The sequence below is a fragment of the Oncorhynchus clarkii genome, chromosome 13 (genome assembly GCF_045791955.1).
Source record: "Oncorhynchus clarkii lewisi isolate Uvic-CL-2024 chromosome 13, UVic_Ocla_1.0, whole genome shotgun sequence".
Classification (NCBI taxonomy): domain Eukaryota; kingdom Metazoa; phylum Chordata; class Actinopteri; order Salmoniformes; family Salmonidae; genus Oncorhynchus; species Oncorhynchus clarkii.
Window position 1 is genome coordinate 61,278,639 of NC_092159.1, and position 13,665 is coordinate 61,292,303.

At 44.7% G+C, this 13,665-nt stretch overlaps 1 protein-coding gene across 1 annotated transcript in view; it reads left to right on the plus strand.

Annotated features, from left to right (window-relative positions):
- The first annotated feature begins 2,082 nt into the window (after nt 1–2,082).
- The window catches only part of LOC139424096 (cdc42 effector protein 4-like), a 34,438-nt gene continuing 22,855 nt past the window's right edge, over nt 2,083–13,665 (plus strand). Inside the window, exon 1 of the mRNA XM_071175791.1 lies at nt 2,083–2,388. The gene's annotated coding sequence lies outside the window, so the exon portion shown is untranslated. The remainder of the gene's footprint in view (nt 2,389–13,665) is intronic.

A 13,665-nucleotide genomic window follows, 5' to 3' on the forward strand; every position in this document is an offset into this window, starting at 1 on the left:
AAACTATCCGCTGCCATTGTCACAACCCCTATTACCAGCCTGTTCAACCTCTCTTTCATATCGTCTGAGATCCCCAAGGATTGGAAAGCTGCCGCAGTCATCCCCCTCTTCAAATGGGGAGACACCCTGGACCCAAACTGTTACAGACCTATATCCATCCTGCTCTGCCTATCTAAGGTCTTCGAAAGCCAAGTCAACAAACAGGTCACTGACCATCTCGAATCCCACCGTACAATCTGGTTTCCGAGCCGGTCACGGGTGCACCTCAGCCACGCTCAAGGTACTAAACGATATCATAACCGCCATCGATAAAAGACAGTACTGTGCAGCCGTCTTCATCGACCTTGCCAAGGCTTTCGACTCTGTCAATCACCATATTCTTATCGGCAGACTCAGTAGCCTCGGTTTTTCTGATGACTGCTTTGCCTGGTTCACCGACTACTTTGCAGACAGAGTTCAGTGTGTCAAATCGGAGGGCATGCTGTCCGGTCCTCTAGCAGTCTCTATGGGGGTGCCACAGGGTTCAATTCTCGGGCAGACTCTTTTCTCTGTATATATCAATGATGTTGCTCTTGCTGCGGGCAAGAGATCCCCTGGTCCACCTCTACGCAGACGACACCATTCTGTATACTTCCGGCCCGTCCTTGGATACTGTGCTATCTAACCTCCAAACGAGCTTCAATGCCATACAACACTCCTCCCGTGGCCTCCAACTGCTCTTAAACGCTAGTAAAACCAAATGCATGCTTTTCAACCGTTCGCTGCCTGCACCCGCACGCCCGACTAGCATCACCACCCTGGATGGTTCCAACCTAGAATATGTGGACATCTATAAGTACCTAGGTGTCTGGCTAGACTGTAAACTCTCCTTCCAGATTCATATCAAACATCTCCAATCTAAAATCAAATCTAGAGTCGGCTTTCTATTCCGCAACAAAGCCTTCTTCACTCACGCCGCCAAACTTACCCTAGTAAAACTGACTATCCTACCGATCCTCGACTTCGGCGATGTCATCTACAAAATAGCTTCCAATACTCTACTCAGCAAACTGGATGCAGTTTATCACAGTGCCATCTGTTTTGTTACTAATGCACCTTATACCACCCACCACTGCGACCTGTATGCTCTAGTCAGCTGGCCCTCGCTACATATTCATCGCCAGACCCACTGGCTCCAGGTCATCTACAAGTCCATGCTAGGTAAAGCTCTGCCTTATCTCAGTTCACTGGTCACGATGGCAACACCCACCCATAGCACGCGCTCCAGCAGGTGTATCTCACTGATCATCCCTAAAGCCAACACCTCATTTGGCCGCCTTTCGCTCCAGTTCTCTGCTGCCTGTGACTGGAACGAATTGCAAAAATCGCTGAAGTTGGAGACTTTTATCTCCCTCACCAACTTCAAACATCTGCTATCTGAGCAGCTAACCGATCGCTGTAGCTGTACATAGTCTATCGGTAAATAGCCCACCCAATTTACCTACCTCATCCCCATACTGTTTTTATTTATTTACTTTTCTGCTCTTTTGTACACCAGTATCTCTACCTGTACATGACCATCTGATCATTTATCACTCCAGTGTTAATCTGCAAAATTGTAATTATTCGCCTACCTCCTCATGCCTTTTGCACACAATGTATATAGACTCTCTTTTTTTTCTACTGTGTTATTGACTTGTTAATTGTTTACTCCATGTGTAACTGTGTTGTCTGTTCACACTGCTATGCTTTATCTTGGCAAGGTCGCAGTTGCAAATGAGAACTTGTTCTCAACTAGCCTACCTGGTTAAATAAAGGTGAAATAAAATAAATAAATACCTATCCCCTCCTTTGGCTGTGTGAGATATGGTACCTGTTGGCCCACACACATACATGAATGTGAATGTGACAATCATTCATTGCCCATCTCCGTTTGGAAAACATGTGGGGCCCACCCAGAGCCTCTAGTCTGTCTCAGTACAGTGAGAATAGCCTAATTCTAGAATACCGCCCTATCGCTTTAAGACGCCATGTGGGAGGGGCGTGGTCAGACTCACGACAGAAGTGGAAACGCGATGAACGTTGCACCGGTGTACAGCAACCCTTGACAGAAGCACATAGGATGCATCATAGCTACTATTTTACTCTGGAAACCAACTTCACTATCTTATTTTGGTGCTGATTTGTTTAAAACAAAAAAAATAATAATAGAATTGGGAGTTTGGAAGAGTCGATAGGATATATATTCTCTACATTTTGCCTGGTCCCGTTGTTGAGCGGATCCTAGCCTACGGCAAGACAAGCCAACAGACAACGTTGTTGTGTGATGAACGCGCCCTTGTCTTGAACCTGGGGCCTCTTTGAAACTGTCACGCGGATCAACGCCTTGTGGATGGGATGCTTTTCACGGTGAGTTCCGCGTGGCCTATGCATGCGCTTTAAATTAGATTCATAACAACAAAAAAAAACTTAATTGTGGCTCTTTTATTCCGTCTTGATCATAGTGCATGCAGCTTACAAACAGACAGAAGCGCAGATAGGGGGGGACCACGGGGGGTGAATATTGGGAGCGGAGTCGCTTTTGTAATCATCAACCAGGCTACTTACTGTTCCCTCGTCAGTGATCCTCGGCCGTATTGAAACTGGGCTTAACTGGGGTCATTTCATGATTCTCTTTTTTTAACAGTTTAATTGGAGTAGTTGTCTCCTTTCTGTCGAGTGTAGATTATTCCTCACATTACAAAGAACAGCCAATTGCAACATGCGGTGGTTTTGGGCGCTGCCGGGTGCCTGTTTATTGAATGCAACGATGTTGCAAAAATAGGCTCGTGTTACTTTGTTGCCTTTTCTGTGTCCGGGTTCATGATCATTTGCTTTGCGTCTTGAACTCAATAGAATAAGACAGAGTTTTTTGGGGGTTTTCTGTTAGAATTCTGCTTTCAGTGGACTTATAATTATTTTCATATTTCTTAACTTTATATTCGACTGATTCATTTAGAAGTTGTGTAGCTTAATTAAAGGAAATCAAGGAAATATGGCGCGGGTCACTTTTTATTATGGTAAAAAGAAAAGCGTCGCTTGTATTGAAGGCAGTGTGGCTGTAGCTCCTGGATACGTTGTCTAGACCAGGGGAGCGTGATGGTCTGAATCTATGAGGATGGTGATACAGTAGGGCTGTAGCTCCTGGATACGTTGTCTAGACCAGGGGAGCGTGATGGCCTGAATCTATGAGGATGGTGACTCCGGTGATATCTTTTCTGATGTACTCCATCATACCATGTCCACGAACAACGTCCCCTTTGATAGCCTAACTACTAATTGGTTGCACCAAAGCTCTTTCTTAAAGAACATGCATTTGACAGAATGGGAGAAAATGCATTTTTGCCAACTCACTCTGCAGCATTGGGAGAAGTGAGTTTGGATCTCAGGTCAGAGAATTGTTCAATCATTAACCAGCAGACATTAGATAAAGTGGAACTGCTGGTGACAGAATGGACAAACTGACCCTATTAAGTCCAAAACTATACACACACACACACACACACACACACACACACACACACACACACACACATCGTAGCAGACATTTCACCTACTGTTTAGCCTCTCGTCGTGCGTGTGTGTATGCGCTGGTACACTGGTCAAAGTGCATCCCATTCTCCCAAACCATTACCCTCCTCGCCAGAGAGACTGTTGACATGGCAACCAGGTCTGTGTCACTGGGCATCAGATCAGCTCATTGGCTGGGAGTCCTCTACTGCCTGTGTTCCAAATGGCACCATAGTCACTATACAGTGCACTACTTCTGACCAGGGCGGATAGAGGGAATAGGGAGCCATTTGGGATGCAGATTCTCTGGTCCTCCTGTCATAATGGGGGGGTTATTAGGGCTAAACTTTATTTAAAAAAATGTGCAACGGAAAATTCAACCAAACCAATCGTTTCTCATTGGACAAATGTATGTAGTTGCCTACCCCATGTTGCACTCAGGTTTCTAACGTTTTGCTGAATCAAGAATATTGGTGGATAAATCAAACTTTTCAATTGTCATTAAATGAATGGATCTTTTCATGTGTCTGTGTTCCTGTGTGGCAGCTGTGAACCGCTGTGTTCTGTCTCTCACTATGTACTGTGTTGTGGGAGGAAAGCCATGTCTTTGTAGGGGGGAAGGCCATGTCTTTGTAGTAGGGGGGGCATGTCTTTGTAGGGGGGGGGGAGGCCATGTCTTTGTAGGGGGGGGGGGCCATGTCTTTGTAGGGGGGGAGGCCATGTCTTTGTAGGGGGGGGAAGGCCATGTCTTTGTAGGGGGGGGAAGGCCATGTCTTTGTAGGGGGGGAAGGCCATGCATCCTGCTTTAAACTCTGTCATAGAATGTGTGTGTACATGTGTGTATGGGGGGTTGACATTCCAGGAAATTCCAACATAAACTGTTATTTTCTCCTAGGGAATGTCTCTGTGGACTGTGACACTTAGCTGAATGATACTGAGTATGTGGTGAAGGGTTGTCCACTGTAGTTTGGTTGACTGATGTTGTGTTGCCAGTTCAACACTTAGAACTTGGTCTTTCAGGGACACTTTGGAGTCGGAATGGATCCATCTGTATCATTGGTTCTCCTCCTCTGATCCTGACTGTTTACTGTTCTGACAGGTTGTATCCCAACTGACACCTTGTCCCCTATAGTCTGTATCCCAACTGACACCCTGTCCCCTATAGTCTGTATCCCAACTGACAACCTGTCCCCTATAGTCTGTATCCCAACTGACACCCTGTCCTCTCTAGTCTGTATCCCAACTGACACCCTGTCCCCTGTAGTCTGTATCCCAACGGCCACCCTGTCCCCTATAGTCTGTATCCCAACTGACACCCTGTCCCCTATAGTCTGTATCCCAACTGACACCCTGTCCCCTATAGTCTGTATCCCAACGGACACCCTGTCCCCTATAGTCTGTATCCCAGCTGACACCCTGTCCCCTATAGCCTGTATCCCAACTGACACCCTGTCCTCTCTAGTCTGTATCCCAACTGACAACCTGTCCCCTATAGTCTGTATCCCAACGGCCACCCTGTCCCCTATAGCCTGTATCCCAGCTGACACCCTGTCCCCTATAGTGCTCTCCATAAGATCCTGCTAGGGAAAAGGGTGGTGTTTAGGATGCAGAAAATACATCATTTGACCGTGTTGTCCTCTACTGCTTTTGGCACACAGTTCTAATGGTCTGTAACTAAGTAACTAAGTAACTAACTAGGTCTGTGATTTGTGCACAGGAGTTAACCTTTGACCTTTGGTTCGTTCACTGCGGCACAGCAAACTTGATGTAACCCCTGTTATGTTGCCCCAACATCTAAATTCCAAGGGGGTTTGGTGAGGCTCAAATGTCACTGTGAATACTGTGTTTGTTCCTGGGACTCTTTTGTTTCAGGCCTGATAATAATACTGTGTGTGTGTGTGTGTGTGTGTGTGCCAGCGTGATAGTAGAGTTTGTTCAAAAGCCAGAGGGCATGTTTATTCAGCAACCCCCTGCTATCTGGGGTCCCAAGGACGTCCGACTCATTGTACAGTCCTCTACACTCTCATCATTATACAGTCCTCTACACTCTCATCATTATACAGTCCTCTACACTCTCATCATTATACAGTCCTCTACCCTCTCAACATTATACAGTCCTCTACACTCTCATCATTATACAGTCCTCTACACTCTCATCATTATACAGTCCTCTACACTCTCATCATTATACAGTCCTCTACACTCTCATCATTATACAGTCCTCTACTCTCTCAACATTATACAGTCCTCTACACTCTCAACATTATACAGTCCTCTACACTCTCATCATTATACAGTCCTCTACACTCTCATCATTATACAGTCCTCTACACTCTCATCATTATACAGTCCTCTACTCTCTCAACATTATACAGTCCTCTACACTCTCTCAACATTATACAGTCCTCTACACTCTCTCAACATTATACAGTCCTCTACACTCTCATCATTATACAGTCCTCTACACTCTCATCATTATACAGTCCTCTACTCTCTCAACATTATACAGTCCTCTACACTCTCGTCATTATACAGTCCTCTACTCTCTCGTCATTATACAGTCCTCTACACTCAACATTATACAGTCCTCTACACTCTCATCATTATACAGTCCTCTACACTCTCATCATTATACAGTCCTCTACACTCTCTCAACATTATACAGTCCTCTACACTCTCATCATTATACAGTCCTCTACACTCTCATCATTATACAGTCCTCTACACTCTCATCATTATACAGTCCTCTACTCTCTCAACATTATACAGTCCTCTACACTCATCATTATACAGTCCTCTACACTCTCATCATTATACAGTCCTCTACACTCTCAACATTATACAGTCCTCTACACTCTCATCATTATACAGTCCTCTACACTCTCATCATTATACAGTCCTCTACACTCTCATCATTATACAGTCCTCTACACTCTCATCATTATACAGTCCTCTACACTCTCATCATTATACAGTCCTCTACACTCTCTCATCATTATACAGTCCTCTACACTCTCTCATCATTATACAGTCCTCTACACTCTCTCAACATTATACAGTCCTCTACACTCTCGTCATTATACAGTCCTCTACTCTCTCGTCATTATACAGTCCTCTACACTCTCGTCATTATACAGTCCTCTACTCTCTCGTCATTATACAGTCCTCTACACTCTCAACATTATACAGTCCTCTACACTCTCAACATTATACAGTCCTCTACACTCTCATCATTATACAGTCCTCTACACTCTCTCATCATTATACAGTCCTCTACACTCTCTCATCATTATACAGTCCTCTACACTCTCTCAACATTATACAGTCCTCTACACTCTCATCATTATACAGTCCTCTACTCTCTCGTCATTATACAGTCCTCTACACTCTCGTCATTATACAGTCCTCTACTCTCTCGTCATTATACAGTCCTCTACTCTCTCGTCATTATACAGTCCTCTACTCTCTCGTCATTATACAGTCCTCTACACTCTCAACATTATACAGTCCTCTACACTCTCAACATTATACAGTCCTCTACACTCTCATCATTATACAGTCCTCTACACTCTCATCATTATACAGTCCTCTACACTCTCATCATTATACAGTCCTCTACACTCTCATCATTATACAGTCCTCTACACTCTCTCATCATTATACAGTCCTCTACACTCTCTCATCATTATACAGTCCTCTACACTCTCTCATCATTATACAGTCCTCTACACTCTCTCATCATTATACAGTCCTCTACACTCTCTCATCATTATACAGTCCTCTACACTCTCTCATCATTATACAGTCCTCTACACTCTCTCATCATTATACAGTCCTCTACACTCTCTCATCATTATACAGTCCTCTACACTCTCTCATCATTATACAGTCCTCTACACTCTCTCATCATTATACAGTCCTCTGCTCTCTTTCTCGTCGTCACGCAGTCCTCTGCTCTCTCTCTCGTCGTCACGCAGTCCTCTGCTCTCTCTCTCGTTGTCACGCAGTCCTCTGCTCTCTCTCTCTCGTCGTTACGCAGTCCTCTGCTCTCTCTCTCGTCGTTACGCAGTCCTCTGCTCTCTCTCTCTCGTCGTTACACAGTCCTCTGCTCTCTCTCTCTCGTCGTCACACAGTCCTCTGCTCTCTCTCTCTCGTCGTCACACAGTCCTCTGCTCTCTCTCTCGTCGTTATACAGTCCTCTGCTCTCTCTGAACAGATGTCAACATTCAGATGCATCTAAAGCACAGGTAACAGTGAAAGGTCAGGAAGCACACACACTCACAGTACAGTTTAGAAGTACAGTACCACGTAATTAAAACCGTATTGCTGCTGGTTGGTTTAGAGTAGTGTCTGTTTATTTGTTTAGAGTATGGATTGATGTGTGTGTCCCCGAGTTAATTTCTGTTGATATGGGAGACTCCTACTCCCCCTGCCCTTCCTGTGGGCTCAGACCTTTATACACACACACACACACACACACACCCCTGTACCGCCACAGTGCGTGTCACCAGTAATTGCCATGTAAAGCTAACTGATGTCAGTTAACTTATCTTTCTAGTGTAATTAGGAACATTCCTTTAGCGCTGTGTAGTGCAGAACACAGTTCAACAGCCATGGATGTGTGTCTCAGATGTTCACCAATTAGTCCAACCAATGAGGTCAAGTCTTTGGTCCAGCTGGTGAACTGGAAGGCCAAGCCGTGTGGTTTGGGAACTGAGGACAGCAGTAATTTTAAGGAGGAAAACTTAACCATCCCCCATATCTTACTTCTGATAAAACCTCCAAGTGTATCATTTTGAGATGGCTAAGAATTAGAATGCATTTTAATATTCCTTGACTGTTCCGGAGTTCCACTCTGTTCTGATCTCCTTCACCCTCACTGTGGCCACTCTCTTTAGGCTGTGTAGTAAGTCTTCTAAATGCCATGGAGGGAGGTGCCCCCTCTGAAGGCCTCTGCCTGTTTACTTCTAGATGCCACGCTCAGTGCCATTACATCACTCTGTGCAACAGTTGAAAAGGGACGGTATATTACTGGAAAATGCCAACGTTTACCAGTAAAATACCAGCGTTTTGGTAACGTTCAAGGATTTAATGTAATTTTTTCACAAGACATCTAGTGTCCCTTTTGGGTCCTTCAGATTATCCCAGATGTGTGTAATCATCTCCGGCCCTCTGTGTGGCCTTATAGCATGTCAAATATTCAAAGATAAGATTTTTTTAAAAATAATAATAGCACAAGAAATCTGTAAATCATTATCCTGAATACAAACCATGAACTTAGTGAATATCATTGGTATTTAATGAGGGTTTCGGCATGAAGTATCCTTGTTTTCTTTTAACAGGTTCATTTATCTGTATCACGGTCTCTGTTGTACTGGTGACGGTGGTGGAAAAAGTGGATGGTTAGTTGCAGAGTTAATTGAATATAAAGCCTGTGTGTACAGTGGCAGGAACCAGTAGGTATAAACCCTCTGGAATTACCAGGATTTCATCATCAGATCTGATCTTCATCTAAGTCACAACAACAGACAAACTCAGTGTGCTTAAAGTATCTGAACCCCACGAGGCTAATGACTTCTCCAAAAGCTGAGGCTAATGACTTCTCCAAAAGCTAATGGGAGTCAGGAGTCAGCTGACATGGAGTCCAATCAATGAGACCAGATTGGAGATGTTTATTAGAGCTGCCCTGCCCTATTAAAAAAGCACTCACAAAATGTTTATTCGCTATTCCCTAGTAGGGTGGCACATTTTGGGGAATATTCAGAGTTGGAAACTTTCCGTGGGAATTAATAGAAATATGTGCAAAATAATATTTATACCATTTAAATGTAAATGTTTTTTTGCATTGGATATATTTACCTTACCATATATGGAGACAAACCTTTTACCTTATAAGTAGACATAATTGCAAATTATTTAATACTTCCAATAGGAAAAAAATAAATGTAGTTACGAAATAAACTTTAAATAAATGAGTTAACTCTTCACATGAGATGATTTCACTGAACAACAAAATAAAGGGAATATTGAAGGATCCTCAATGATCCATTGCATCACTCAAAGGATATTCTAGAAACTAAAGCTTTGGTTGTCTTCCTCTCAGGCTTCCATGTCTTCTCCCTGGACCTCCTCAATGTCCACCTCTTGAACATCAGACTCTGAGGCCTCATCTTCACTGTCACTTTCCAACCTTGTTGAGGATGGCTCGTGGTCAGGCTCAAAAAGCCTCAAATTGCCTGGATGGCCACCAATCTTTCAACCCTTGTATTGGTCAGCCTGTTGCGTGCTTTGGTGTGTGTGTGTGTGTTCCCAAACAAGGACCAGTTGCGCTCTGAGGCAGCTGATGTTGGTGGGATTTGTAGGATGATGGAGGCAACAGGGGAAAGAGCCTCAGATCCACAAAGTCCCTTCCACCAGGTGGCTGATGAGATATGTTGGCACGACTGCCATATTGCATCTCCATCCCAAAGCCCTTGCTTGGAAGTGTACTTCGCCAGACTGCCAAGAACCTTGCCCTCATCCAGGTCAAGGTGGCGAGACGCGGTAGTGATGACGCCATAGGCCTTGTTGATCTCTGCACCAGACAGGATGGTCCAAGGTCATTGATGACTGCCTTCAGCTCATCTGCAATGTAGAGATCGGTGCATCTGTGCTCTTGTAGAATACTGGCTAAGGGGTGGAGTTAATGATGTAGTTAATTATTCCTTGCCCACGAACATTCGACTGCCCATCAGAGATGATTGCAATACAGTCTGCTTTCTCTATGATTTGCTTGACCTTCACTTGGACTCTGCATCCAGCAAATGAGTAGATAAAGCATGTCTGGTTGGAGGGGTGTATGCTGAGCGAAGAACATTCAGAAATCTCTTCCAATACACATTGCCTGTGAGCATCAGAGGTGAACCAGTTGCGTACACAGCTCGAGCAAGACATTCATAATTTCTCTGACTACTTTCCTCCATTGAGTCAAATATACTTCTGATTCCAGGAGGACCGTGAGCTGTTGCTATCGATAAGGAGTCTGATTCATAATTTTCATCTCGAATAGAAGTAAGAGGGACTTTTGTCTTTGAGTTTGAGTTTGTGAGCCCTGGGGGAACTTTATGCACTTGGCCAGATGATTCTGCATTTGTTGTGTTCTTAACATTTGAGTTGGCACAGTATTTGCAAATGTACACAGATTTTCTTTATACATTAGCTGCAGTGAAATGTCTCCACACATCAGATTGTGCCCGTGGCATTTTCCTGTAAAGATTAGAAAAAAATGAGTTAAAAACCCCCACATACAAGATCACGTACAGAGAAATAGTTAAGCAGTTAGATTAAACAACTCCTTTGTAAGATAAATGTTTTTAAAAAATGATGTATGGAAACAGGTGAATTAACACTCCTCAGTTAGCAGGTTCAAGCAAGCTAAAACCCACATGGTAGCAAAAACGAAGTAGCAGAAGTTAGAAATGATTTAAACACACTTCGCTGTAGGCTACTATTTACAAGTTAACAAAAAATCATGTATGTCATATAAAATATATTCACCCCACCCAGTATTGTAATCAAAACTTACCAGAAAGCATGTAGTCCTTGGCTCAGACAGTGTAGTGGTGTGGGCTCAATAGCATCTCATTAGTGTGCAAGATCTTGAGAAGAATGCGCAGAATGCTCAATGAGGTTTAGAAGAATCCTAGAGTGTCAACTAAAGACTGACAGAAATCTCTGGAACATGCTTACATCTCTGTTGACGAGTCTACGATACGTAAAACACTAAACAAGAATGGTGTTACTGGGAGGACACCACGGAAGAAGCCACTGCCGTCCCCCTCTTCCTCCTGACCCCATCCCTCCCTGACCCCGTTCCTCTGTAATTCTTGTCAGGTTTTAAACAGCAGCTCAGTAACAGGACAGAGGTCACAGCACATGGAGTCTACGTCACAAGTGGCACCATATCCCCCTGTTTTTAGTGCACTACTTTTGACCTTACAATCAACACCTTTTGTGTCAACAAGCCATAGTTGAACGCACTTTGTTTAGCTTTCAGGCTTATCTTTTAAACCCACGCAGGATCGCCCATAGGGTGCACTAGGCCCCATAGGGCTCTGGTCAGAAGTAGTGGACTATATAGGGAACAGGCTGCTATTTGAAACTGAACCGTAAACTAGTAGAAACATGTTCCTAACGGTCTCTCTTGGATCCTGACTGAGAGGAGAGAGCAGCATTCCATAGAACACGCTGCCTCCCTCTGTTGTCTGCGTGGGAGGTGTGACACGAGCAATGCTGATGACCTCATACACACACGTCAGGTGAGCGCTGATGGTTGGAGGTGATGGCAGCACTATGGTTTAGCACGACGACGTTCGTTCACACCACAGGGTTGGTTGACACACTGCGGGGTTCACAACACACACCTCTGTGTGGGTGGAGGTGTGAGGAGAGACAGAGGAGTAACCAGCTCACACCGTGGTCTATAGTTAGTCTGACTCTGGCCTATATACTCTGGACATCAGTCAGCCAACAGAAAGGCCTATATACTCTGGACATCAGTCTGGCCAACAGAAAGGCCTATATACTCTGGACATCAGTCAGCCAACAGAAAGGCCTATATACTCTGGACATCAGTCTGGCCAACAGAAAGGCCTATATACTCTGGACATCAGTCTGCCAACAGAAAGGCCTATATACTCTGGACATCAGTCAGCCAACAGAAAGGCCTATAACTCTGGACATCAGTCAGCCAACAGAAAGGCCTATATACTCTGGACATCAGTCTGGCCAACAGAAAGGCCTATATACTCTGGACATCAGTCAGCCAACAGAAAGGCCTATATACTCTGGACATCAGTCAGCCAACAGAAAGGCCTATATACTCTGGACATCAGTCTGGCCAACAGAAAGGCCTATATACTCTGGACATCAGTCAGCCAACAGAAAGGCCTATATACTCTGGACATCAGTCTGGCCAACAGAAAGGCCTATATACTCTGGACATCAGTCAGCCAACAGAAAGGCCTATATACTCTGGACATCAGTCAGCCAACAGAAAGGCCTATATACTCTGGACATCAGTCTGGCCAACAGAAAGGCCTATATACTCTGGACATCAGTCAGCCAACAGAAAGGCCTATATACTCTGGACATCAGTCTGGCCAACAGAAAGGCCTATATACTCTGGACATCAGTCTGGCCAACAGAAAGGCCTATATACTCTGGACATCAGTCAGCCAACAGAAAGGCCTATATACTCTGGACATCAGTCAGCCAACAGAAAGGCCTATATACTCTGGACATCAGTCAGCCAACAGAAAGGCCTATATACTCTGGACATCAGTCAGCCAACAGAAAGGCCTGTTTTGTACGTCATGACAATTGATCCTAGACAGACTTCTAAATATAGAACATCTATTTGGCTACCAATGATTCATTGAAAATGAGCTTTTCTTGAAAGTGCAACATGCTCCATTTAAAATGACGTCCCCGACTGCAAGTCATTATTGTGCTGCTGTCTGCATGGTCCCACCCTGTTGGTCTGATGGAGAGATAATGGGCTGTTCCTCTTCTAAATGGGACGTTCACCTCTGGTAAGTGGCTGTGTAGCACGACCCAGAGACATACATTAAGAGCGTGGCCAGGTTTGAGAACGGCTGCCATGGTAACGTCTCTATTCTCTAGATGTTGGTGATGTCACAATGCTAGAGTGACAGTTCCCTGCCGTAAACAAACAAAACAGAGCAGCGAATTTCCGATGTTTTTATTGATTAGCATTCGGGATCGTGTGCATCCAAGGCGGTGTTGTGTTGTGGTGTCAAACAAATGACTTATCTGCTTTCACTGGACGTCTTCACAGGTTTAAAACCTGTCGGAAATAAACCGTGCAGCTCTGAAGTGTGGCAGTGGCTACAGAGCCTTTTACCTTGGCTACTGAGGAGGAAGTGGCTCTCAGAATGTTCAGACAGAAACCTCTCTAGATACATGTATAGGACTCTGGCACGGCCCAGCAGCCTGCTAGGAGTTCCGGCACGGCCCAGCAGCCTGCTAGGAGTCCGGCACGGCCCAGCAGCCTGCTAGGAGTCCGGCACGGCCCAGCAGCCTGCTAGGAGTCCGGCACGGCCCAGCAGCCTGCTAGGAGTCCGGCACGGCCCAGCA